This window comes from Heterodontus francisci, chromosome 7 (genome assembly GCF_036365525.1).
Source record: "Heterodontus francisci isolate sHetFra1 chromosome 7, sHetFra1.hap1, whole genome shotgun sequence".
Classification (NCBI taxonomy): domain Eukaryota; kingdom Metazoa; phylum Chordata; class Chondrichthyes; order Heterodontiformes; family Heterodontidae; genus Heterodontus; species Heterodontus francisci.
In genome coordinates this window covers 14,373,728-14,400,067 of record NC_090377.1, presented here as the reverse complement: position 1 = coordinate 14,400,067, position 26,340 = coordinate 14,373,728, and positions in this window count along the sequence as shown.

Sequence of the window (26,340 nt, the reverse complement as noted above, 5' to 3'; positions counted from 1 at the left end):
AACTGTGCCCTGATGTTTCTGGTTTGAGTCAGTCTTCAGTCAATGTGCTGACTCAAGATCAGACCACACAAGCTTCCAATCCTGCCACTCTCATCATTTTGCCAAGCCCATTCTGAAGACGCTACTGGGATTTGGGGTGGGAGCTGATCTTCAGGTCTGCCTGGGTGTGGCGACTATTCCAAGCCAGTGAAGAGGTGGGGAGCTCCTGCCAGTCCTCAACTAAACCACTAGCTCCAACCTTAGGGCAAAGCTTTGAAAGAGGACTGGATCAAAACGAAACATAAAAAACATAAGAAAACTTGCTTTCTAAAATGTTTGATGCTTTTTTATTGTACTGACATGCCTCACAAATGAAATTAGAATACATTAATATCAATTCATTGAATGTGACAGCCCAAAACAGGCCATTCGGCCCATCAAGTCTGTGCTAGTATTTTTCTCCACCGGATCCACCTAGTCCAATACCACTCTACTGCTTGCTTCCAATAATATGTCTTTGATTACAGTGACAAAGAGAGTAAAGGAGAAGCTGAGCTTCAATCCAATAAAGGGTAAAGGTTCTGGCAGCCGAGGGGGAAAGGTAGTGCTGGTGGTAGGCGATGCTTTAGATGTGTAAAAAAGGCAGACTAGTGATTGATTAGAAATGGAAAAGGAAGCAAAGTTTAGGGTCGATATCAGAGGTACTTAGATAATTGCAGGAACTGAAGAGAATGGATTTAGTTTAGCTGACAATTAGTTGCAGAAAATTTCAGCTTACACATGTCTTAGTATCTGACAGGCAACTGGAGAGAATGACAATGGCCTTGGGATCAATGGATGAGGCAGAGAGGTAGAACTGAGAATCATTGATGTACATGTCAAGATAAACCCCCACCCCCCCGATTCCAGATGGCATCGATGAGCAAAAGCAAATCAAAAGGTGGTGGTGTTCCCATGCATCTGTTGCCCTTGTCCTTCCGGGTGGTAGAGGTCGTGGGTTTGGAAGGTGCTGTCAAAGGAGGCTTGGCGAGTTGCTGCAGACGGTTCTGGTCATATATAGGAAGCACCTCTTCACGCAAAAAGTGATCAATATCTGAAATGGCTTTCTGGATAAGGCAGTGAGGGCAAAAACTTTGGCGTCATTTTAGACGGGGGTGGGGTGGGAACAATAAGGTTCTATGGAAGGATGAGGGAAAATGGCCTTCCTCATCTTTGTGATTTTCGAGTTGGTTGACCTCATCCAGGGTGACGACATGGATGCTATAACTGGCCTCAACACCCATGGGCCAGGGAAGAGAGAACAATAAGCCCAGCTTCCTGCTCCTGATTACGTCCAGTAACGCCTCCTGGAAAATGCACCTCTGTGTGTGTGTGTGTCTGTGTGTGTATGTGTGTGTGACTGAGAACAAAGACCTGATAGATTTCCAATGCTTCCCCATCACATGGTTGAACGGGAACAGGGAAAATTGGAGGAATTAAAAAAATGTTCTAAACACAGTTATTCACATTAACTATAAAAAGCAGCTCTGCCAAATCCTAAATGACATTGTCTCTCTCGGGATTAGTGACAACCGACAGCCGGCATCTCGAATTCCACAACTTGATTACGAAACCAGTAATCTATCCCTTGGTGTATTGAGCAAACCCCAGTTACAAGCAGCAATATTGTAAACACGCCACACACAGGTTTGGCACACCTTCTGAGGGTTGCACTAAGACAAGAACATTGTAGCTTGAACTTTCTGAGCGGCCTCTCCATTCCACACCCTGCTCTCTGATGCAACTCATTGTCGTTTGCAAGAACAAGATTTTAAAATGAGCACCGGTGGCCAAGATTTGAGAGAGTATCTACTGTTTCGCGACAGCTCCCATCTAACTTGGACCTTCTCCGGAGAGAAGGAAGAAAGGGCCAGAACTATCTAGGAAAATTAGCCAGCAAAAGCATAAAGATATTGTTGGCATCGCACACTGCCTGCTGTGCGACCAGAGGGTTTCCAGCTGCACAGAATCATTGCGTCCTGTCACGCTGAAGGGCGCTTGCTCAGGACCTGCGTAATTTCAGAAAAGTCACAGAAATTATGGCTGTTGCTTATTTGTGAAAATATGGAATGAAAGCAGAAAGAAAACCAGGGCAAACATAGCAGAAATAGACCAAGAGAACCGCATCACGTTGGCACAACAAACACTTATGCCAGTGTGCGAATGAAAAACCATGGCCCTGTGTTGTAGAGCAAACATAAAAATAATGAAATCCTATCTCACACTGTGGGATAGTGGGGGTGGAGGGTGGGAGTTGGTGGCATAGAAGCATTGTAAAGGGTGCAGAGTAGATTGGCAAGGATGGTACTGAAAATGATAGATTGCAGCTATCAAGAAAGTTTGAATAGATGGTGGCTTTTCTCTTTAGAAGACTTGAAGGTGACCTGATAGATGTCTTCAAAATTGTGGGCAGATTGGACTTAGGTAGATGTGGAGAGAATGCTTTCATTTTCGGGAAAATCCAATGCTGGGGGCCTTGAATTCAAGATAGTAACTAATAGGGAAATCCAATCGAGAACTAAGTAGAAATTTCTTTACCCAGAGGGTGGTTAGAAAGTGATACTTGAAGTGATTGCGGCAAATAGCTCAGATGCTTTCAAAAGGAAACTAGATGAGTACAAGAGAGAAAAGGTAATAGAATATGCTGAAAGGCTGAGATGAGTCAGATGGAATGGGAGAAGACCCAGCCACAAGTCGCATCTAAATAGAAGGTTGAAGTTAAGAAAAGGCTCAAGTCATTAAGAAATGGCTTAAGTCGCTTTGTACATGAGAGTAAGGAAACTGGGCATGGAGCTGGAACAGAGGAATTAGGAGGAATAACCAAAACCCTAATAAAAAGGGCTAGGTCTTGAGGAGGTTTTTGAAGTGGAGAAGCAACAGAGTTTAGGGTGGGAGTTCCAGTTAGTAGGGGTGAGACAATAGAGGATATTCGGGAGTTAAAAGAACAGAGCATTCAGGAGGCGATATTGGTCCTGGGGGATTGCAGTGATAGAGTGGGGCATGTCCTTGGAAAGGTTTATAGATGGAGACAACCATTAATTGGAACAATATGTGAATGAAGTTTCATTGTGAAATAATGAAGACTGCACAGCTGGTCCGATTATGAGTAAGGTTTCCCTCATGGGAAATCCAACTTGTTTCTTGGAATATTAACTGTACTCAGACTGGCACAGGGACAATAGACTAAATGGACTCCTCCTGTGCTGATATTTCAACACATTTTCCTGCCTTTAAACTTTGAACCATTTTGCCTGTTTCTAATTTTCTTTGCTCTCCTCCTGAAGACAGCGATTCATGTCGCAATGCAGCTCCATGGGCATGGGAACACTTTCAATATCCGAGCAATTGACCATTCTGCAGGTGAGAGCCCAACCAGGCTTGAGGGGCTGTTTGTATACTCCTATCAGCATACAAGTTTTTCCATGAGCAGCGCTACAGCATAGACCGATTCTGTTCTAATGTTAAGCCCAGCACATGGGACAGTGGATAGTGATCAGGTTGATCTCACATCCTCCCCACCCTAGGGACAATGAAGGCATTGGGAATAAAAATAGAGAGATGTAAAACGGGCCAGCGACTTGCTCTCACACATTGTACTCTATCTCACAAAGTCATTTTGCCCCCATTATGTGTGGAACACTCAAAAACAACTGTTCGATCAACATTTGTCTGCTAGACTGGCTTCTCAACCCTCCAGGATTGTCCAGGAGTCGCTAGGTGTTGAAGATTTAAACTCGTGGAACAACTCAGGATGAAAAAAAATCATATGAGACTTGAAGATAAAAATGTTGCGTGTGTTTATTTTCTCATTTTCTTTGCCTGCTTTTTATTAATTATAAAAATATTGGAGATGGGGGGAAGAAAAGGCCATTTGATTGGATGGGGGCGATTGGAGGCTGGAGGTCAATGATGAATCTTCCAGGAATACGTCCAACCAGAGTTGACGACTCGATATTCCTACAGGGCTGTGGAATTGTGTTTTCAAGCACAAAGAAATTGCATGTTGGTGGTTGCTGCAATCAATCTGAAACTGCTACTCCTTCTCAACGAGAAACTGACTCAGCTGCACCAGAGCTTGGCACTAACATTCAAGGGCTTAATGAGAGTGCAGTGTCGACTAACTTACTGCTGTGCTGAAAATCTTTCAGTTAGGGCCATCTGCACTGAGTAACCGCAGTGTGCTTTGAAGTACCTTTCTGGAGCCAGCTGACTCTGGTTACCTGCTGGTTCTCTTCCACTTTTCCAAGGCTCCACCCAAGCGGTGGGAAAATTTCACTTCAACGCACATTCCCCTCAACCACGGTGAAGAATAAATATAAGATAGTCCAATGAGACATCCAATAAGGAATTCGGGAGAAACATCTTCACCCAGAGAGTGGTTAGAATGTCGAACTCGCTACCACATGGAGTGGTTGCGGCAAATAGCATAGATGCCTTTGAGGGGAAGCTGGCTAAACACATAAGGGAGAAAGGAAGAGAAGGTTGTGCTGATAGGAACATAGGAACAGGAGGAGGCCATTCAGCCCTTCAAGCCTGTTCCACCATTCAACTGGATCATGGGTGATCTGTATCTTAACTTTATCTGCCTCCTTTGGTTCTGTATCCTTTAATACTCTTAACTAACAAAAATCTATAAATCACAGTTTTGAAATTTTCAATTGACATTCAAGCTCCACAGGTTTTTGGGGGAGAAAGTTCCAGATTTCCACTATCGTTTGTATGAAGAACTGATAGGGTGAGATGAAATAAGGTAGGAGGAGGCTTTTGTGAGACATAAACAGCAGCATGTACCTGTGGGTTGAATGGCCTATTTCTGTCATGTAAATGTTATGTCTTATGCATTGCAATCCACAATCTTCCCTTTCTCTTCGTTGTTAAACTCCAAATGAGCTGCTAGGGAAGAATGTGTTAGATAATGGTGTGCTCCTGTGATCTGGACCAGTATCATATAGAGTCATAAAATCATAGAATGATTTCAGCACAGAAGGAGGAAATTCAACTCATCGTGTCCATACTAGCTCTCTACAAGAGTAAATGAGCTAGTCCCACTCCCCCACCCTTTCCCCATAGTCATACAAAGTTTTTCACTTCAGGTGTTTATCCAATTCCCTTTGAAAGTCACAATCTACCACACTCTCAGGCAGTGCATTCCAGATCCTAACCACTCGCTGCATAAAAAAAGTTTTTCTTCATGTCGCCTTTGGCTCTTTTTCCATTTTGCCCTTTACTGGTGTCCTCTGGTTCTCGACCCTTCTGCTAATGGGAACAGTTTCTCTCTATCTACTCTGATAGACCCCTCATGGTTCATGGTTTGTGTTAATATTTTCGAGGTCACTTTTAGTTTTGGGAAATTAAATGTTTAGTTGCAAGAATTTCAAAAGATTACAGACCACTCAAGATTTAAAGTTCAAAAATCTCTCCATGAGTGCTTACAGAGATAGAGTTCCTTCTTCTTAGGCAGTCCCTCGGGAACGAGGATGACTTTCTTCCACTCCAGGCTTGTGGGTCCTCAGGTGACTGAATAGTCCAGTTCTGGATCGACACACTCTGCCACAGGTGGGGCAGGCTGTGTTTGCTCAGGCGAGTGAATGGGATGCTCAAATTTCCGAACGCTCGTTCCGCTGTTTGCACTTGGCCGCTGCCTGAGCATGTCGACGTTGTTTGAACTGGCTGGCACCATCACGGATGCTTCTTCTCCATTTTGGGCGGTCTCGGGCAAGAGTCCCACAAATCAGTGGAGATGTCACATTTTTTTCAGGGAGGCTTTAAGGACATCCTTGTAGCGCTTCCTCTGCCCTCCTGGTAGTCTCTTGCCATGACAGAGCTCTGAGTAGAAAGCTTCTTTTGGGAGTCTTGTGTCAGGCATGCTTTATCAAATCTCCTCTCAATCTTGTTATGATTACCCAGTTCATGGTTTGTATTAATATTTTAGAGGTCACTTTTAGTTTTAGGAAATTAAATGTGTACTTGTAAGAATTTCATAAGGTTGCAGACCACCCAAGATTTTAAGTCCAGAAATCTCTCCATGAGTGCTTACAGAGTTAGAGAGGTGAGAGCCAGAAAACTGCAGTTGGCCTCTTTTAGTTGGGCAGTTGGAACCAGAAAGTTTAAGAGAGGTTGTTCTGTCATTGTTAGCAATAGCAATTATTCATGTGGGGTATCAGGAATCAAAGAGAAGATTTGGAGTTGGAAATAATTAGCTTAACTTGCTATGTGGGACATTCCAGAATGTTGAATGAGTTAGCTGCAGAGATAGTAGATGCATTGGTGATCATCTTTCAAAATTCTATAGACTCTGGAATAGCTCCTGCAGATTGGAAGAAAGCAAATGGAACCCCACTATTTAAGAAAGGAGGGAGAGAGAAAATGGGGAACTACAGACCTGTCAGCCTAACATCAGTCATAGGGAAAATGCTAGAATCTATAATAAAAGATGGGATAACAGGACACTGAGAAAATAATGGCAGGGTTGGAAAGAGTCAACATGGATTTATGAAAGGGAAATCATGTTTAACAAACCTGTTGGAGTTTCTTGAAGATGTAACTATCAGAATAGATAAGGGGGAACCAGTGGATGTGGTAAATTTAGATTTTCAGAAAGCTTTTGATAAGGTCCTACACAAGAGATTGGTAAACAAAGTTACAGAGCATGGGATTGGGGGAAATATACGGGCATGGATTGAGAACTGGTTAACAGACAAAAAACAGAGAATAGGAATAAATGAGTCATTTTCAGGTTGGCAGGGTGTAACTAGTGGGGTACCACAAGGATCAATGCTTGGGCCCCAGCTATTCACAATCTATATCAATGATTTGAATGCAGGGATTAAATGTAATATTTCCAGGTTTGCAGATGACGCAAAACTAGGTGGAAGTGAGGCTGCTTCAAGGGGATTTGAAGAGGCTAAGCAAGTGGGCAAAAATTTGGCAGATGGAATACAATGTGGAGAAATGTGAGGTTATCCACTTTGGTAGGAAAAGCAGAAATACAGAATATTCCTTAAATGGTGAGAGGCTGAGAATTGTTGAACTTCAAAGGGACTTGGATGTCCTCGTTCATGAGTCACTGAAAGCTAACATGTAGGTACAGCAAGAAATTAAATGGTATGTTGGCCTTTATTACAAGGGGATTTGAGTGTAGGAGTAAAGATGTCTTGCTGCAATTATATAGAACCTTGGTGAGACCACACCTGGAATATTGTGTGCAGTTGTGGTCTCCACAACTAAGGAAACATAGAAACATAGAAAATAGGAGTAGGAGTAGGCCATTCGGCCCTTTGAGCCTGCTCCGCCATTCATTATGATCATGGCTGATCATCCAACTCAGTAACCTGTTCCTGCTTTCGCCCTGTAGCCTTTGATCCCTTTTGACCCGAGAGCTATATCTAACTCCTTCTTGAAAACATACAATGTTTTGGCCTCAACTGCTTTCTGTGGTAGTGAATTCCACAGGCTCACCACTCTCTGGATGAAGAAATTTCTCCTCATCTCAGTCCTGAAAGCTTTACCCCGTATCCTGAGACTAGGACCCCTAGTTCTGGACTCCCCCACCATCGGGAACATCCTTCCTGCATCTACCCTGTCAAGTCCTGTTAGAATTTTATAGGTTTCTATGAGATCCCCCCTCACTCTTCCGAACTCCAGCGAATATAATCCTAACCGACTCGATCTCTCCTCATTCGTCAGTCCCGCCGTCCCAGGAATCAGTCTGGTAAACCTTCGCTGCACTCCCTCTATAACAAGAACATCCTTCCTCAGATAAGGAGACCAAAACTGCACACAATATTCCAGGTGTGGCCTCAGTAAGGCCCTGTATAATTGCAGCAAGACATCCCTGCTTCTGTACTCAAATCCTCTCGCTATGAAGGCCAACATAACATTTGCCTTTTTTACTGCCTGTTGCACCTTCATGCTTACCTTCAGTGACTGGTGTACGAGAACGCCCATATTCCCCTCTCTCAGTTTATAGCTGTTCAGATAATAATCTGCCTTTCTGTTTTTGCTACCAAAGTGGATAACCTCACATTAATCCACATTATACTGCATCTGCCATACATTAGCCCACTCACTCAACTTGTCCAAATCACTCTGAAGCCTCTCTGCATCCTCCTTACAAATTACCCTCCCACCCAGTTTTGTGTCATCTGCAAATTTGGAGATATTACATTTAGTTCCCTCATCTAAATCATTAATGTATATTGTGAATAGCTGGGGTCCCAGTACCGATCCATGAGGTACCCCACTAGTCACTGCCTGCCATTCGGAAAAAGACCCATTTATCCCTACTCTTTGTTTCCTGTCCGCCAACCAATTTTCTATCCATTGCAATACACTACCCCCAATCCCATGCACTTTAATTTTACATGCTAATCTCTTATGTGGGACTTTGTCAAAAGCCTTCTAAAAGTCCAAATAAACCAGATCCACTGGCTCCCCCTCATCAACTCTACTAGTTACATCCTCGAATAATTCTCGTCGATTTGTCAAGCATGATTTCCCTTTCGTAAATCCATGCTGACTCTGCCCGATTCTACCGCTGTTCTCCAAGTACCCTGCTATAAAATCTTTGATAACGGACTCTAGAATTTTCCCCACTACCGACGTCAGGCTGACTGGTCTATAATTCCCTGCTTTCTCTCTACCTCCCTTTTTAAATAGTGGGGTGACATTAGCTACCCTCCAATCTGTAGGAACTGTTCCAGAGTCTATAGAATCTTGGAAGATGATCACCAATGCATCCACTATTTCTCGGGCCACTTCCTTAAGTACTCTGGGATGCAGACCAACAGACCCTGGGGATTTATCGGCCTTCAATCCCATCAATTTCCCCAACACCATTTCTCTACTAATATTGATTTCGTTCAGTTCCTCTCTCTCACTAAGCCCTGTGTTCTTCAACATTTCTGGTATGATATTTGTTTCCTCCTTTGTGAAGACAGAACCAAAGTATGCATTTAGTTGGTCAGCCATTTCTTTATTCCCCATAATAAATTCCCCTGTTTCTGACTGTAAGGGACCTACATTTGTCTTCACCAATCTTTTTCTCTTCACATACCTATAGAAACTTTTACAGTCAGTTTTTATGTTCCCCGTAAGTTTGCTCACGTACTCTATTTTCCCCTTCTTGATCAATCCCTTGGTCCTCCTTTGCTGAATTCTAAACTGCTCCCAATCCTCAGGTCTGTTGTTTTTCCTGGCAAATTTATATGCCTCTTCCTTGGATCTAATGCTATCTCTAATTTCCCTTGTAAGCCATGGTTTGGCTACCTTTCCCGTTTTACTTTTGCGCCAGACAGGGATAAACAATTGTTGCAGTTCATCCATGCACTCTTTAAATGTTTGCCATTGCCTATCCACCATCATCCCTTTAAGTAACATTTCCCAACCCGTCATGGTCAACTCATGCCTCATACCTTCATAGTTTCCTTTACTAAGATTCAGGACCCTTGTCTCAGAATCAACTACGTCACTCTCCACCTTGATGAAGAATTCTATCATATTATGGTCGCTCGTCCCCAAGGGGTCTCGCACCACTAGATTGTCAATTATTCCTCTCTCATTACACAACGCCCAGTCTAGGATGGCCTGTTCTCCAGTTGGTTCCTCAATTTATTGGTCCAGAAAACCATCCCGTATACACTCCAAAAATTCCTCCTCTACGGTATTGTGACTAATTTGATTTGCCCAATCTATATGCAGATGAAAGTCACCCATAATTACAGATGTCCCTTTATTGCATGCATCTCTAATTTCCTGTTTAATGCCATTCCCAACATCACCACTACAGTTTGGGGGTCTATATACAACCCCCACTAACGTTTTTTGCCCCTTAGTGTTTCTCAGCTCTACCCAGACAGATTCCACATCGTCAGAGCTAATATTTTTCCTTACTATTGCGTTAATTTCCTCTTTAACCAGCAATGCAACTCCACCGCCTTTTGTTTTTTGTCTGTCCTTCCTAAATACTGAATATCCCTGGATGTTCATTTCCCATCCCTGGTCACCTTGCAGCCATGTTTCTGTAATCCCGACTATATCATACCCGTTTACATCTATTTGTGCGATTAATTCATCGACTTTATTGCAAATGCTCCGCGCGTTAAGGCACAAAGCCTTAAGGCTTGTCTTTTTAACATTACTTGTCCCCTTCCCATTATTTTTCACTGGGCCCTGTTTGATTCTGGCCCTTGATTTCTCTGCCTATCACTTTTCTTATTCCCGTTACTGTCTTTTGGTCTTGTCTTTGATTCCCCCTTCCTCTGACTCCTTGCAAAGGTACCCATTCCCTTGCCATTTTAGTTTAAACCCTCCCCAACCACTCTGGCAAATACTCCCCCTAGGACATCAGTCCCGGTCTGCCCAGGTGTAACCTGTCCAGTTTGTGCTGGTTCCACCTCCCCCAGAACCGGTCCCAATGTCCCAGGAATCTAAAATCCTCCCCCTCACGCCATCTCTTCAGCCATGTATTCATCTGATATATCCTGCTATTTCTACTCTGACCAGCATGTGGCACTGGTAGTAAATTTGAGATCACTACCTTTGAGGTCCTACTTTTCAACTTACTTCCTAGCTCCCTATATTCTGCTTTTTGGACCTCATCCTTTTTTTTTTACTTATGTCGTTTGTACCAATGTGTACCACAACCACTGGCTGTTCACTCTCCCCCTTCAGAATGTCCTGTAACCGCTCTGAGACATCCTTGACCCTCGTACCAGGGAGGCAACATACCATCCTGGAGTCTCTTTTGCGGCCACAGAAATACCTATCTATTCCCCTTCCAATTGAATCCCCTATAGCTATTGCATTCCCACACTTTTTACTACTCCCCTGTGCAGCAGAGCCAACCGTGGTGCAATGAATTGGGCTGTTGCTGCTTTCCCCTGAGAGGCCATTCCCCCCCAACAGTATTCAAAGCAGTATACCTGCTTTGCAGGGGAATAGCCACAGGAGATTCCTGAACTGCTTGCCTAGTCCTCTTGCGCTGCCTGTTGGTCACCCATTCCCCTCCTGCCTGTGGGGTCTGAGCCTGCTGTGTGACCACCTCTCTACACGTGCTATCCACGATACTCTCTGCTTCATGGATGCTCCACAGTGTATCCAGCTGCCACTCCAGCTCCGAAACCCGGGCTTCCAGGAGCTGCAGCTGGACACACTTCCTGCACACCTGCTGGTCCCGGGCACTGGAAATGTCCCCGGCTTCCGACATGGAGCACGAGGAGCACACCACGGCTTTGAGCTCTCCTGCCATGACTTAACCCTTTAAATTAAATTAAACCTTCTGGAAGATCTTAATGTCCAATAATATCAGTTACTCTCGGGCCCTTCTTCCCTGGTCCTCGTTACTACAGACCTCCCTAAAAAAAAACATGACTTACTATATTTGAAATAAACTTTAAACTTTTAAACTTAAAACTTAAAGATATGCTTGCAAAGAGGGAGTGCAATGGAGGTTCACCAAACTAATTACTGGAATGGGGGGCTTGTCCTATGAGGAAAGATTAAATAGACTGGGCCTTTATTCTCTAGCGTTTAGAAGCATGAGAGGTGATCTCATTCAAACATACAAAATTCTTACAGGGCTCAACATGGTAGTTGCAGAAAGGATGTTTCACCTGGCAGGTAAGTCGAGAACCATGGGACACAGTCTCAAAATAAGGGGCAGGCCATTTAGGACTGAGATGAGGAGGAATTTCTTCACTCAGGGGGTGGTGAGTCTTCGTAATTCTCTGCCCCAGAGGGTTGAGGAGGCTCATTCATTGAGTATGTTCAAGACTGAGATCAATAGATTTCTACATATTAAAAACATCAAGGGATACGGGGATAGTGCAGGAAAATGGTGTTGAAGTGGAAGATCAGCCATGATGTCATTGAATGGCGAAGCAAGCTCAAAGGGTTGAATGGCCTACTCCTGCTCCTATTTCTTATGTTCTTATCTCACATGTACCACATGCTATGGAGATAGGTGATACAGCGGGTGCCTATTAGGTTTTTGATCTGTGTGCTTGCTAACACAGACAGTCTGTTGGCTTTTGGACAAGCAGTTGGCTTTTGGAAAGCTACTGGCTTCAGACAAACAGTTGCCTTTTGGAAGTCAGTTGGACTCAGGAGCAAAGAGGCCATCGGGAACCAGGGGGCGTTTCTGTTTGAGTAAGGCCTGTGCTCAAGCTGGGAAGTTCAGATGTGGGAGATCTGATACCTCAGAAGGTAGCTAAGGAAGTAAAGAAATCAAAATGAATGCCTTAGAGCTGTGGTACACTTTGGTCCCAGGAGAAGCGAACAAACCTCCAAGATCCTGTAACGTATAGAGGAATTCTTGGGGTGGAAGTAACAGTCAAATAGGAGTGTTCTGTTGAGACTTAGAGTTTGAAGTATATGTCTTCATGTTCTGTTAAGATTTTAAGTTTAAAATATGTGTTTGCAAATTGTTGTGTTAAGTTAGTAGTGTTTTTCTTTGTTTAACTCCTGTACAGTAAAGGTTTTATTTAAAAGGTGAAATCTTGTGGCGTAATTCTTTCAGAAATAACTGGGGTTTGGATTTTCTCCTTCTCAATGTTAACAGTCCCTAATGAGATCATAACAACAAAGAACAAAGAACAGTACAGCACAGGAACAGGCCATTCGGCCCTCCAAGCCTGCACCGATCTTGATGCCTGCCTAAACTAAAACCTTCTGCACTTCCAGGGACCGTATCCCTCTATTCCCATCCTATTCATGTATTTGTCAAGATGCCTCTTAAACGTTGCTATCGTACCTGCTTCCACCACCTACCCCAGCAGCATGTTCCAGGCACTCCCCACCCTCTGTGTAAAGAACTTGCCTCGCACATCCCCTCTAATCTTTGCCCCACGCACCTTAAACCTATGTCCCCTAGTAACTGACTCTTCCACCCTGGGAAAAAGCTTCTGACTATCCACTCTGTTTATGCCACACATAACTTTGTAAACCTCTATCATGTCGCCCCTCCATCTCCGTTGTTCCAGTGAAAACAATCCGAGTTTATCCAACCTCTCCTCATAGTTAATACCCTCCAGACCAGGCAACATCCTGGTAAACCTCTTCTGTACCCTCTCCAAAGCCTGCACATCCTTCTGGTAGTATGGCGACCAGAATTGCATGCAATATTCTAAGTGTGGTCTAACTAAAGTTCTGTACAGCTGCAGCATGACTTGCCAATTTTTATACTCTTATGCCCCGACCGATGAAGGCAAGCATGCCGTATGCAACCTTGTCTTCTCAAAGAAGAACACTCCAGCTCCAGTATATCCATATGACTGAAGTTCCTTATCTCTGGAACTATTCTAGTAAATCTTTTCTGCACCCTCTCTTAAAGTCTTGCATCCTTCCTAAAGTGTGGTGCCCAGAATTAGACACAATACTCCAGTTGAGGCTGAACCAGTGTTTTATAAATGTTCATCATAACTTGCATGCTTTAGCATTGTATGCCTCTATTTATAAAGCCCAGGATCCCTTATGTGTTTATTAACTACTTTCTCAACCTGCCCTGCCACCTTCAACAGTCTGTGCACATATACCCCCAGATCCGTTTGCTCCTGCACCCCCTTTAGAATTGTACCCTGTATTTTATATTGCTTCTCCTCGGTCTTCTTACCAAAATGTATCACTTCACACTTCTCTGCATTAAACTTCATCTGCCACGTGTTTGCCCATTCCACCAGGCTGTCTATGTCTTCCTGAAGTCTATCACTATCCTCCTCACAGTTCACAATACTTCCACGTTTTGTGTCATCTGCAAATTTTGAAATTGTGCCTCGCAAACCCAAGTCTAGAACATTAATATAGATCAAGAAAAGCAGTGGTCTCAGTACCAACCCCTGGGGAACCCCACAATATACTTTCCTACATTTCAGAAAACAACCGTTCACCACTACTCCCTTTCTTGTCACTCAGCCAACTTTGTATCCATGCTGCTACTATCCCTTTTAGTCCAGGAGCTTCAACTTTGCTGGCAAGCCCATTATGTGGCACTTTATCAAACACCTTTTGGAAGTCCATGTACACCATATCAACCGCATTACCCTCATCAACCCTCTCTGTTACCTTATAAAGAAAACTCAATTAAGTTAGTTAAAACAGGATTTGCCCTAACAAATTCATGCTGGCTTTCCTTAATTAATTCACACTTGTCCAAGTGATTGTTAATTTTTTCCCGGATTATCACTTTTCAGTCTGTTCGTGGGAAAGGACAATAGAAAGAATTACTATTGAATCTGCTTCCACCACTCAGTCAGGCAATGAGTTCCAGCTCATAGCAACTCGCTGTGTAAAGAACCATTTCTCTCTGCAGTGCATTGCTGAGCATTGTCAAAGACCTTGACACAATATTTCAATTTCTCTTTTTCCCCCACAAACAGATAAAGCATTGATACTTAATCATCATCCGCGACCAGCGAAAGCTGGAAACTTGGCAGGTTTGTTGGCTCAGCCTCCATTGTGTACTCTGAAAATGATCCACAGTAACTTTGAGCAGAAGGAGTAGGTCCTTAATATAGAAACACAAGTCACAGCAGATACAAGCTGCACCAGCACAGAGGGGATCAGAGGCAGTAGGAATGCAGAGAGAGAAGGAATGAAATAGCAGAGATTGGCCCGGGCGAGGGGTTTAAGGCATCAGGCTTACTTGAATGGTGTCGCCTGTGACCTCTTGCCTCTGAGTTAGATGGTTGTGAGTTGATGCCCCAAGGCAAGAACCTGAGCACAAAATTTAGATTGACAATCCAGTACAGTACTGAGGGAGTGCTGTACTTTGGAGGTGTCATCTTTCAGATAAGGTGCAAAACCTGAGGCCTTACTTACTTTCCCTCTCAACTGAATGTAAAAGATCTCAGGGCATTATTTTGAAGGGACAGTTCTCTAAAGTGTCCTGGCCAATATTTACCCCTCAATCAACATCACTAAAAAATCTGATGACTTGGCCATTGTTGCATTGCCCTGTGTAGGATCTTGCTGTGTGGGGGTTGGCTGCTGTATTTCCTACATTGCAACAGTGGCCACACTTCAAAAGTGCTTCATTGGCTGTAAAGCACTTTGGGACATCCTGAATTTGTGAAAAAAGCTTTATAGATGCAAGAAGGTGCGTTGACTTTGCCTCAGCATCTCTCCCGCAGGCTGGACATAGAATGGATCTTTCCTGCTTTGGCGTAAATGAAAAATAGGTAGTGAGGGCTGATTTTCTGAACCTGCAATCTTAACGCGAAGCCTCCTCTGCGACCCCGTAACATGAAGCTATGGGCACGCTCCCCGTGATTGTTGAAGTGAATGAGAGATTGAGCTCAACTAAAAGATTACCAAAACCCCTCAACTGGACTGTCTTTCAACTGACCCCTGTTATTTTCTGTATATTTTCCCTAAGGATATAACACCATTGACTCAAGAAGGTTGAGGGGGTAATCTAATCAAGATGTTTAAAATTAAAGAGATTTGATAGGGTAGATACAGAGAAACTATTTCCTCTGTTGAGGGAGTTCAGGCTAAGAGGACATAACCTTAAAATTAGAGCTAGATCATTTAGGAGTGAAATCAGGAAGTACTTTTTCACACAAGGGTAGTGTAAATCTGGAATTCTCTCCCCCCAAAAAACTATGGATTAACAGGCTCAATTAAAATTTTCAAGATTGAATTGGATAAATTTTTGTTGGCTAAAGATTACAAGGGATATGGATCAAAGACAGGTAAACAGAGTTGAGGTACAGATTAGCCATAATCTAATTGAATGATGGAACAGGCTAGAGGGGCTGAATGGCCTCCTATGTTCTTCAATGTCACTTTGGCATTGTGATATACATAAGAACATAAGAAATAGGAGCTGAAATCAACTGTTTGGCCCTTCAAGCCTGCTCCACCATTCAATAGAATCATTGCTGAGCTTCTCCTCAACTCCACCTTCCCGCACTATCCCTTAAATCCCTGAGTACCCAAAAATCTATCAACATCTGTCTTGAAAATACTCAACAACTGAGCATCCACAACATTCTGGGGTGGGAATTCCAAAGATTCGGCATGCTTGCCTTCATCGGTTGGGGCATAGAGTATAAAAATTGGCAAGTCATGCTGCAGCTGTACAGAACCTTAGTTAGACCACACTTGGAATATTGCGTACAATTCTAGTCGCCACACTACCAGAAGGATGTGGAGGCTTTGGAGAGGGTACAGAAGAGGTTTACCAGGATGTTGTCTGGTTTGGAGGGTATTAGCTATGAGGAGAGGTTGGATAAACGCGGATTGTTTTCACTGGAACGACGGAGGTGGAGGGGCGACATGATAGAGGTTTACAAAGTTATGAGCGGCATGGACAGAGTGGATAGTCAGAAGCTTTTTCCCAGGGTGGAAGAGTCAGTTACTAGGGGACATAGGTTTAAGGTGAGAGGGGCAAAGTTTAGAGGGGATGTGCAAGGCAAGTTTTTTACACAAAGGGTGGTGAGTGCCTGGAACTTGCTGCCGGGGGAGGTGGTGGAAGCAGGTACGATAGCGATGTTTAAGAGGCATCTTGACAAATACATGAATAAGACAGGAACAGAGGGATACGGTCCCCGGAAGTGCAGAAGGTTTTCATTTAGACAGGCATCAAGATCAGCTCAGGCTTGGAGGGCCGAATGGTCTTTTCCTGTGCTGTACTGTTCTTTGAGTGAAGAGTTTTTTCCTCCTCTCAGTCCTAAATGGTTGACCCCTTATTCTGAGACTGTGACCCAGTGTTCTAGATTCCCCATTTTCTCAGCATCTGCCCTGTCAAGCCCCTCAAGAATTTTATATGTTTCAATTAGATCACCCGATATTTTTCTAAACTGCAGGGAATATAGGCCTAGTCCAGTCAATCTTTCCTCATAGGACAATCAATCCCCTCATCCCACGAACCAGCGTAGCGAATTTCCTGTTATGGTCACATGGCTACTAAATGAGCAGCAGCTGCTGAGAACCAATGAGCAGAGGTTATACCAAGCATTGGTTAACAGAAGTTACCAAGGAGTCATGAACAGTCGCCCCGAGTATTGAGTTTCCTCAGTCACGTTATTTATTTTGAAAAATAAATAAATCAAAAGGATGTTGTATCTGTGGTAGTTTGGGTTTTACACTTGTCCCGATACAGATACTTGTGGCATACTTGCATACTTGTGGCTGGATATTGTTGCTGGAACTATTCTCCGTGACCACAGCTTAGTTAAAAATCAATCACCAAATCAAACTTTTCCTCATCAGAACGCCGGCACCACTATATCCTCTGTCAGAGCTGCAGCACAGTACCTCTCATTGGCCTTTCAGAGAAAGTCGTACTCACATTCTCTCCCACCCATCAATGGGAATGCAAATCATTTATATATATTGAATACATGGAATACATTCCCAACTAAAACAGTTGATAAAACAGTTCATTCCCACCATTTAAAATAACCTGCAAGTGGACATCTGATTTTGAGCGAGATTGATATAGATTGATAGAGCTGTCCAATGATAGCGATACAGGTGGTACAACAGCGACAACAGAAAAAAGTGCAGCTATTGAATTTTTAAAAAATTCTTGGGATATGGGTATCACTGGCAAGGCTGGCATTTATAGCCCATCCCTAGTTGCCCTGAGAAGATGGTGGTGAGCTGCCTTCTTAGAGTTATAATGCACAGAAACAGGCCTTTCGGCCCATCGTGTCCGTCCTGACCATCAAGCACCTATCTATTCTAATCCCATTTTCCAGCACTTGGCCCGAGCATTGTATGCTGTGGTGTTTCAAGTGCTTATCTAAATACTTCTTAAATGTTGTGAGGGTTCCTGCCTCTACCACCCCTTCAGGCAGTGCGTTCCAGATTCCAACCACCCTCTGGGTGAAAAAATGTTTCCTCAAATCTCCTCTCAACCTCCTGCCCCTTACCTTAAATCTATGCCCCCTGGTTACTGACCCCTCCGCTAAGGGAAAAAGGTTCCTTCGTATCTAACCTATCAATGCCCCTCATAATTTTATATACCTCAATCATTTCCCCCCTCAGCCTTCTCTGCTCTAAGGAAAACAACCCCAGCCTTTTCAGTCCCTCTTCATAGCTGAAATGCTCCAGCCCAGGCAACATCCTGGTGAATCTCCTCTGCACCCTCTCCAGTGCAATCACATCCTTCCTTTATTGTGGTGCCCAGAACTGTACACAGCACTCCAGAGTGTAGTGGATGCTCAGTTGCTGAGTATTTTCAAGACAGATGTTGATAGATTTTTGGGTACTCAAGGATTTAAGGGATAGTACCTTATTGGCGGGAGAGAATTCCAGATTTATACAGCTCCATCATAACCTCCCTGCTCTTATATAAAACATTAAACATTGTAGTCCATTTGGTGAAGGTGCTCCTACAGTGCTGCTAAGTAGGGAGTTCCAGGGTTTTGACCCAGCGACTATGATGAAGGAAAGATACATATCAGAACATTCTATTACTATGGTTACAGTCATTGTTTAGTTTCATGTTTATGATGTCAGTGTATCTGTTATGACCAGGTGAGAAAGAGGTCTAGGGGTTCCCTTGTCCCTAGGGGTTCACCTGGTCTTACTCTAACAGGGTTTATTTTAATACACTGTATTTTTAGCTCCCTTGGTGAATCCTTGTTCACTGCTTTCCAATTATAAGGCAAAGAAACAAGCACAAACAGGCTTTCTTAGGTTTAAAGATGAAATGTGAAATTTATTAAACTTAAATTTAAACTCTAATTCAATTAACACCTACACAACTCGTCCATGCTGGCGTGCATACGTGTTACACACATGCAGATAAGGAAAGAAAAGAGTAGGAAACAAAAATGTGGAAAGGTTTGAGGTAATATCTGAAGAGTTGTTACAGTTCTTCGAGCTCACTGTAGAGTCCTTCTTTGTAGGTAATTCTTGCTTTTTGTTGGGGCCCAGTATTCTTATTATTCTTGTTCACTGCTGGACACTTTTCTCTCTTGGGGTTCATGTGTATTCAATGGATTCCGAAGCTGGTGAGAAAGCGATGGGAGCAGACAGGAGGAGAGGAGGTCTTTTCAATCCAGGAGCACAGAGCTTTCTGTCTTCAAACACTATTTCGATAGTTTAAAATTCTCAGTTCAAAACTCTGCATTAGCCAGTTAGTCATGTGACTAAACTGGTCTGACCGCGTCTGTTCTGTGTATTGGGAGCAAGGACTTGTTCTTTTCTTCTAACACTGTCTGCTAGTATGCAAGAATGTCTTTCCGCCTCGGGGCCTGGTAATTCCTTCAAATTGGCCCTCTTTTCTTCCCAGCAACAATTTGAAGCATTATGTCCATGTGGCGAAATTAATGTGCCTCATTCTTGGCAGGTGGGGGCCTGCATGACATTATACAATCACCATGGTTGCAGTATTTGTTTAGTTTTACATTTGTCAAAGTTCAACACCATAATTTGTTACTGATAGAGTAAGTTGATGCTCAAAGGCAAGAAGAATAGAAAAATTGTGAGCTAAATTGGTAATGCAAGATGATCGATAAGAAATCGACAGACCAAAGTTCTGACCTACTGATAGGCACTGAAAGGATCTTCCCTTCCCCTTAGTACAAAACCATAGTTCTCCTCTCATTCATTCTGAAGTTCATTACTCCAGTTGCACCATAGTCATGTTTCAGCCAAGTTATAAATCAACCGTGACTCCCTTCACCATCCAATCCCAATTCCATCCGAGCACCACTTGGCGGGCCTATTTTTGAAATGTTTCCTGGGAAAACTGGCAAAAGAATCAAAGCCTGCCCCGATCCTGGTGGCTGGGGCATTCCAAGTAGGTGATGTAAATTAACCTGCCTCCTGGAACTCGCTGGGTGAAATAGAAACTCAGGACGGAGGCCTAGAAGGGAGCAAGTCCTGGGTCCTAGCCCTAGAAGTTCGGAGGGGTGAGTAATGGACCAGGAAAGGAAGGGGGAGTGAGACCTGTGAGGAAAGAAGACTTCAGAGGAGGAGAGGACAACTCGGGGGTAGCATGGGCGGGCCTGGGGGCTGAGAGGAGACTGGGCGGGGAGCATAACCCCAATGTTTCAATGTGCGCTCCCAAAGAATGAGGTAAACAAAAAAGAAAGAGCTAGTATTTTTTAGCATGTCTTTTACAAACTCAAGATGTCCAAAAACACTTCTGAAGTGCAGTCACTATTGTGATGTAGGAAAGTGCAGCAACCAATTTGTGCAAAGCAGGAGCCCACAATCAGCACTGAGATAAATGACCAGATAATCTGTTTTTGCTGATGTCTAGTAATTGATAAACATTGACCAGTGCACTGGGAGAACTCACCTGCTCTAATTTTAATAGTGTCATGGCCACTTTTATGTCCACCTGAATAGACAGGTGGGGCCACAGTTTAATGGCCCACTCAAGGCAGGAGGGTACATCATTGAAATATACCCTTGTGCTGCATGAAACTGAGTCTTTCTCAACAAAATTCTGAAAGCTAAATATGAAACAACTGCTTCAGTCCATCGTAATAATAAAAATATAATTAGTTGTGATCTCGAAACCTCCTGCACGTCCCTCATTGCTGCTGTGTCCTGTCCTCACCTGTCTATAGAGAATTTCGTAGCTGTATTTATTTCACAGGCTCGCTAGCCTGGAGGTTCAGTCACATTGGTGCATCACACGTAGTCTCAGTGTAGGTAGCTTTCCAAAAGGGCAGCCTCTCCAGCTGACATCACACTTTGGCTAATCAAGGCAACTACATGGCTGGTGGGAATAAGCCCCTTTTTGCTCGCACAAAACATTGCCCCAGTATAAGCAATGAAGGCAACTTGTACGAGTAAAAGAAACCTCCCTCGAAAGTTACAAAAAGTAATCAAGAGAGGGGCCTCTAAAAAACACTTTGACTTGACAGGAGCCCTGACCCCACTGCCAGGTGTTCTCTACGGCTCAGCGGTAACATGCTTATTTCTGAGTCAGTAGGCTGTGGATTCAAGTCCCACTCCATGGACTGAAGAACATAATCTTGGCTGACGATCCACGTGCATTACTGAGAGAATGCAACATTGTCAGCGGTGCCGTCTTTCAGAGGAGGTGTTAAAATGAGGTCCCTGTCTGCTCTCTCAGGCAGATGTAAAATATTCCACTGCACTATATTGATGGGTGGGGGAGTTCTCCACAGTGCCCTAGTGCATATTTATCCCTTGTCTAACATGACTGAAACAAATTATTCCGTCTCTATCATATTTCTGTTTGCTGTTTGCGAGATCCAGTAATGTTCCCTCATTGCAACAGTGACTATATAACAAAAGTGTTTAATTGGCTTTAAAGTGCTTTGGAATGTCCTGAGGCCATGAAAGGTGCTATAGAAATACAAGTCTTTCTTCTTTCAGCAACAGGGCCATGTCAATGCTAGCAACAGCTTCCCATCCCTGTACCAACTCAGCAGATAGGCATCTGTCCCTCATGAAGCCCAGGAACTCAGAGTGAGATCCTGCTAGAGATAAGTAAGCGCTGACTAGAGCTGAATAAAATGTCTTCTGTTTTAACAACTTTGAGCTGTAAGGAACTTTGGTTCATCTAGGTGTCATGCTAGGCCCCACCTGTCAAGAACGAGGCACATTAATTTTGTAATGAACATTGATTTTAAACTGTTACTGGAGTTAAGAAAGGACTCGTCAAACAGATCAGTCGTGGCTGGAAAAGACTTTTGCATATTAACAGATAGTGTTTGGAAGGACAAAGTAGCCCTTCCCTGACATTCAACCCACAATGGACTTTTGATCACCAGACATTGAAGGTGGAGGAGCTGCATTCCAGACTGACTGTTAAGATGGCTGAATACACAAAAGGACATGGTCAAACCAGCTAGTCACATGACTAACCTGCTGGGCAACCTGAGCTTTTTGAGTTTGTACAAACATTTTGGGCAGAAAGTCTGTTTGTTCCTGGACTAAGCAGATCCCTCCTGTCTTCTCCCATCTCTTTCTCACAAGCCTCTGAATCCATTGAAGACACATGCACCCTGAGAGAGAAATGTCTCCTGCAGCGAACAAGGTTTAAGAAGAATACTGGGCCCCAACAAAAGGCAAGGACTCTACAGTGAGCTCAAAGAACCATACAACAACACTTCAGTTATTGCCTCAATCCTTTCCACACTTTATTTTTCTTCCGCTCTTTTCTGTCTCTATTTGCAAGTGTGTATCGCGTATGCATACTAGCGTGGGAGTGTCGTGTATCCATAGGCGTTAACTGACTTAGAGTTTAAGTTTAATACATTTCAACTTTTCTTCTTTAAACCTAAGAAAGCCTGTTTGTGCTGGTTTTTTTGCCTTATAATTGGAAAGCAGTGAACAAGGATTCACCAAGGGGGAGCTAAAAACACTGTGTGTTTAAAATTAAACCCTGTTACAGTAAGACCAGGTGAAGGGTGAAAGGGAATCCTAGACATCTTTCTCACCTGGTAATAATAGAAATTTGGGGGCTACATCCGGAACTGACCCACAGACAAACAAAGGAAATTGGAAGTGGGAAGCCAAATTGTTCCCAAACAAAAAAGAGGAAGATTTCAATACAGGTTTTCTTGTGGTTGTGTGTGGTTGAATACTAACATGTCTGCAACTGAAGCTAGTAGCTCCCCAAGCCAGGATGAAGTAATTTGGGCTAAGTTAAAAGCACTCTCTATGGAGGAGTTGAGGAAAATGGCTGAGCAGTGTGGGATCGCTGTATGTGGCAAGGTTAGGAAGTCTGAACTCCTAAGGCTAGTGGTCAACCATTTTTACCTTGAATCTGAAGAAGCAGAAAGGGTGTTAGAAGCAGACCCAGACAGGGTATTGTTAGCAAAGATACAATTGGAACAGATGAAACTTGAATTTGAGGAGAGGAAGAGAGAAAGAATATTCCAGAAGGAATGCGAAGAGAAAGAGTTGAAGCAGCTTGAGTTAACTAGGGGGCAACAGAGTAACCCCAGTGAAAGCATGGGCAATATGGAGGAGCATAATTCAGGGCTGGGTACAAAATTGCTCGAACTAGCTCAACTAATTCCAGAATTCAATGAGGAAGATGTAGAAGATTTTTTGTGTCCTTTGAGAAACTGGCAAGTCATCTAAAATGGCCAGCTGAGACCTGGCCTCTTTTACTAGACAGCAAGCTAACTGGAAAAGCCCAAGAGGTTTATTCCCTGTTGCCAGATGAGAGTTCATCAAATTATGAACTGACCATAAATGCTATCCTCGGGGTATATGAATTAGTACCCAAAAAGTTTAGAACCCTCAAGAAGCAAGCTAATCAAACGTATCTGGAGTTTGAAAGAAGTAAGCAGCTGGCTTTTGACCAGTGGCTGAGGGTTCTTAAAGTATAGTTCAGCTATGAGAATCTCAGAGAGGTAATTCTGTTAGAGGAATTTAAACACTCTCTCCCACTCTCCATAAAGACCCATGTAGAGGAGCAGTGGGTCCAGAGAGCCTGGCAAGCGGCCATCCTGGCCAATGTGTTTGCTCTAATTTATAAGTCGGTTTCCCAGGGGAGAACCTTTCCGAGTCACTCCCACAAATCCGAAAAGGACAAAGGGTGGGAAGGTGATAGGAGCTTAAGCAGTCCTGGGAGAGAAAGGAAAGCAAGAGACACAGGGACCCCCTCCTCTAGCCAAAAAGCAAGGTGCTGTAAGCAAGAGTGAGACCGAGAGACCTGTGTGCTTCCATTGTAATAAAGCAGGACATTTAAAAGCCGATTGCTGGAAACTAAAGGGAAAACCAGTAGGGTTAATCAGGCACACCCATTCAGTGAAGGAGAAGTGACCCTAATGGAAAGCACAGCAGAACAAGCTGTGTCAAAATTTATAAATACCATGGCTACAAGAGCAGATCAGAGGCAAGGACTCCTGTGGCGAGTAACTTACCTCCTGACTCACCAAAGCCTGTCCACCATCTACAAGGCACAAGTCAGGAGTGTGATTTTTAAAAAATTAATTCATGGGATGTGGGCGTCACTGACCAGGCCAGCATTTATTGCCCATCCCGAATTGACCTTGAGAAGGTGGTGGTGAGCTGCCTTCTTGAACCGCTGCAGTCCATTTGGGGTAGGTATACCCCAAGTGGAGATTATTCCATCACACTCCTGACTTGTGCCTTGTAGATGGTGGACAGGCTTTGGGGAGTCAGGAGGTGAGTTACTCGCCTCAGGATTCCTAGCCTCTGATGGAGAACTCTCCAATTGCCTGGATGAGTGCAGCTCCAACAACACTCAAGAAGCTCAACACCATCCAGGACAAAGCACCCTGCTTGATTTTCACCCCTTCTACAAACATTCACTCCCTCCACCACCAACGCATAGTGGCAGCAGTGTGTACCATCTACAAGATGTACTGCAGCAATGCACCAAGGCTCCTTAGACAGCACCTTCCAAACCCGCGACCTCAACAGAAGGCCACAAGGATTGGTGCTGGGCCCTCTGTTTTTTGTCATATATATTAATGACTTGGATGTGAATGTAGGGGGCATGATTAGTAAGTTTGCAGATGACACCAAAATTGGTGGTATAGTGGACAGTGAAGAAGGTTGTCTAAGGTTACAACAGGATATAGATCAACTGGGAAAGTGGGCAAGGGATTGGCAAATGGAATTTAATGCAGACAACTGTGAAGTGATGCATTTTGGAAAGTTAAACCAGGGCAGGACATATACAGTGAATGGCAGGGCCCTGGGAAGTGTTGTTGAGCAGAGAGACCTTGGGGTGCAAGTACATAGTTCCCTGAAAGTGGCAACACAGGTAGACAGGGTGGTGAAGAAGGCATGCTTGCATTCATTGGCCGAGGCATTGAGTACGAGAGTTGGGACGTCATGTTACAGTTGTACATAACGTTGGTTAGGCCGCATTTGGAGTACGGTGTGCAGTTCTGGTGCCGCACTACAGGAAAGATGTGATTAAGCTAGAGAGGGTGCAGAAAAGATTCACAAGGATGTTGCCTGGTTTGGAGGGCTTGAGTTATAAAGAGAGATTGGATAGGCTGGGTCTGTTTTCCCTGGAGTGAAGGAGGCTGAGAGGGGACATGATAGAGGTATATAGAATTATGAGAGGCATAGATAGGGTAGATAGCCAGAGGCTGTTTCCCATGGTAGGGGTGAGTAAAACTAGAGGGCATAGATTTAAGGTGAAAGGGAGGAGGTTTAAAGGGGATCAAAGGGGTAAATTTTTCACACAAATAATTGTGGTTATCTGGAATGAGCTGCCAGAGGAGGTGGTGGAGGCAGGAACAGTAGCGACATTTAAGAGGCATCTGGACAGGTACTTGAATGAGCAAGGCATAGAGGGATATGGAATTAATGCAGGCAGGTGGGATGAGTATAGATAGGCTTTATGGTTGGCATAGACGCGGTGGGCTGAAGGGCCTGTTTCTATGCTGTACGACTCTATGACTGTAGGTAATGATCTGGCGGCGGTGAAGGTGGTAGACCCCCCCCCTCCCCACCCTGGTAGTGAAAGAAAGACCACAGGAGGTCAGAGAGACAGGGCGGAGGTGGGAGATGGACCACCCCTGGTTATCCTCTTGCCCTTAATATACTTATAAAATGCCTTTGGATTTTCCAGTGCTCTGTGCTGGTAGATAATGTAGTTATCACCAGTTATGCTCCAAAAGTACCTCTGCGTGCATTTGGAGGTTCCTAATTTTTGGTAGTTCCAACCTGCAGCCAAGTTCTCAGCATAAGGGCACACAGAAACTCTGCGTGAATTTCTCAGTGGTTTGGTTTGGAGACTTTGTAAGTATGGTGATGGGTTCTTTTCTGCCAGACACCACCATTTGACCAAGTAAAGAGCTGCCTGTATATGGTCATGGCACTGGAGAATTTCTAGCATTTAATAACCATTATAATCAGTGCTCCATGAGTAATATGATGAGTCATGCAACTGTACAATAACAGAAAGTCAAGCCTTTAATTAAGTAAAGAATATTGCAATGGAACATCCATTAATCTTTCCTGGAACAACAATAATCAAACAATAGCATCGCACGCAGTTAGTTAAGAAATTAACTAAGTGAATTTAACTCTTTCAAGTTACCCTGTCACTGCAATGAGGCACTGGGAGCCCCTGAAGAGTACATGAATTTGCCAAAGAACAAAGAACAAAGAACAGTACAGCACAGGAACAGGCCATTCGGCCCTCCAAACCTACACCGATCTTGATGCCTGTCTAAACTAAAACCTTCTGCACTTCCGGGGACCGTATCCCTCTATTCCCATCCTATTCATGTATTTGTCAAGATGCCTCTTAAACGTCGCTATCGTACCTGCTTCCACCGCCTCCCCCGGCAGCAGGTTCCAGGCACTCATCACCCTCTGTGTAAAGAACTTGCCTCGCACATCCCCTCTAAACTTTGCCCCCCTCACCTTAAACCTATGTCCCCTAGT